This window comes from Carlito syrichta, unplaced genomic scaffold, assembly GCF_000164805.1.
Source record: "Carlito syrichta isolate Samal-C Ts95f unplaced genomic scaffold, Tarsius_syrichta-2.0.1 Scaffold308195, whole genome shotgun sequence".
In the NCBI taxonomy this organism is placed as follows: Eukaryota; Metazoa; Chordata; class Mammalia; order Primates; family Tarsiidae; genus Carlito; species Carlito syrichta.
Window position 1 is genome coordinate 123242 of NW_007252291.1, and position 2092 is coordinate 125333.

The following is a 2092-nucleotide window of genomic DNA, read 5'->3' on the forward strand; positions in this document are numbered from 1 at the left end:
CAAACCTCAACCTCTATCCGACAGCAGAGCAACAGGGATATATACCACCTGTGCTGGGTGTGGGGTCCAAGCACTGCGTGCTTCTGGTCCTGACTCAGCCCCTCCTGTCCCGTGTGACCTAGCCTTCCTGCCCTCTGGACCCCACTTGCCTTCTCTGAGAAACGAGTGCGGGGGCCTGCTGACCTTGGAAGCCCTTCCAGCTGGGCCCTGGTAGAACGCACAATCAACTCCTTCTTTGGTGGACAGGCTGGAGGACCCGGCCAGCGCATATGAAGACATTTCCAAGTGGCTTGGGAAACCCCAGATGGAATCTGACTTGGAATCTAGGGGGACCCACTGACTACATGAAGTCACAGGGTCTCCCCGCCCCCATGCCCAGGCACGCCGGAGCCTATGTGTGCTCATGTGCACACACTCCACTCGGTCACCAGATGAAGTGTCCAACAGAAGATGCCGACCTTGTCCAGGCCCCTCCCTCCTCTAGACAAGCACAGCCCCCTTCTCTGCTCGTCTGAGAGCCCCACTGTGCTCACACCCCCACCTGACCTCACCCACCAAGAATGCTGGGGCCCCCAGGGCCATGATGGATGCTGATAACAGGGCCTGGTGTGCTTGGCCAGGACTGGGACCACCCACTTCCAGGCTCCTCGCCCCATCCCCATCTGCAGGAAGGAAACAGAAGGGCAGTTTGGTGTCTTGGCAAAAACTGGGGGCCCAGAGGCAGGTTCCAGGAGCCCCTTTGGACTTCCCCTGGTGAGTCCAGGGCTAGGGATCTCGGCTTCTCCATTGGGAAAATGGGGGGTGGTGTCTGCTCCTACGACACTGTAAGGATAAGGGAAAGATAGGCATATTTAACAAAGAAAACCACAGAATGCCCGGTTTCAGACAAACAACAAATTAAATTTAGTATACATATGTCTCAAATAGTGCATGGGGCATATTTACACTAAAAGAGCATCATTCGTTGTTGATCTGAAATTCAGATTTCATTAGGCATCCTGTCTTTCGCCTGGTAACCCTGGATCTGGATCAGGTAGATGCCAGAGACCCAAAAGGGCAGAGCACCAGCCCCTCCCTCATCCTCTCACCCCACCGTAGGGCACTGGTGCCTGCTTGGTCCCTTCACCTCCCTGTCACTCCTGATCCTCACGTCTGCCCCTCAGGCACTGCCCTGCCTTTCTCAGCACACTCCTGTCACTCCCGTGGGCACCTCCTCCCCTAACTCAGCCCTTTTCCTCTCCCATAAGGCCCACACCTCTACGGGGCTCTAGGTCTGGGCGGAGTGGCAGGGAGTGTAAGGGCTCTGGGTGCTGGTGCAGCGGGGTCTGAGTAGAGACAGAAGGGCCTGGAAGCCCAAGTTAGCAACACCCCCCACTCCAGAAGAAGGCTCCAGCGCCCTCTGAACTAGACCGCCCTGGGCAGGGGACAGTCTGAGTCCCCTGACACCTGCACCGGGAGGAGAGGTCACTCCCCACCCCCACTGCCTGTGGCGTCTCCAAGCAAACATCACCAGGAACTCCAAACGGAGACGGGGTTCTCTGGGGCCAGATTCCATTGCACTTGGGTCAGGAGGCTGGAAGGTTCTCCCCTTAAGGACTGAAAAGGACCAAGAGATAACGGGAAACGAGAGAGAAACAGACAGAGACACACAGCAGGGAAAGAGAGACAGGCCAGGGAGAGAGCCTGAGAACCAGACCCAGAGACCAGGGGTACTGAACCAAACCACAGACAGGAAATGGAAACAGAGAAACCCAGAAAACGGACTCCTGCTCTGAAACAGACAGAAGTTCACAGAGAGAGGAGAAGCAGCCGGGAAAAGGAGGGAAACACTCGGAGCACGAGAGACACTGCGTGCAGGCAGCCGGGGAGAAGCTGAATCAGGTATCAGAGACTGGGAGAAGGGGGAGAGGTGGTTACACGTAAGGCAGAGAACACGACGGGGAGAGCTGAGAGACAAGGAGAGAAAGAGGTGAGAGACAGGAAGAAGAAGCCAGCGCAAGAGGCTTTTCATCCGAATTCGGAGCGATTTTCAGGGCCAGGGCGGATTGTTGTCAGTCAGAACGACGACCTGGGCCTCCCGGGGCGACCTCCC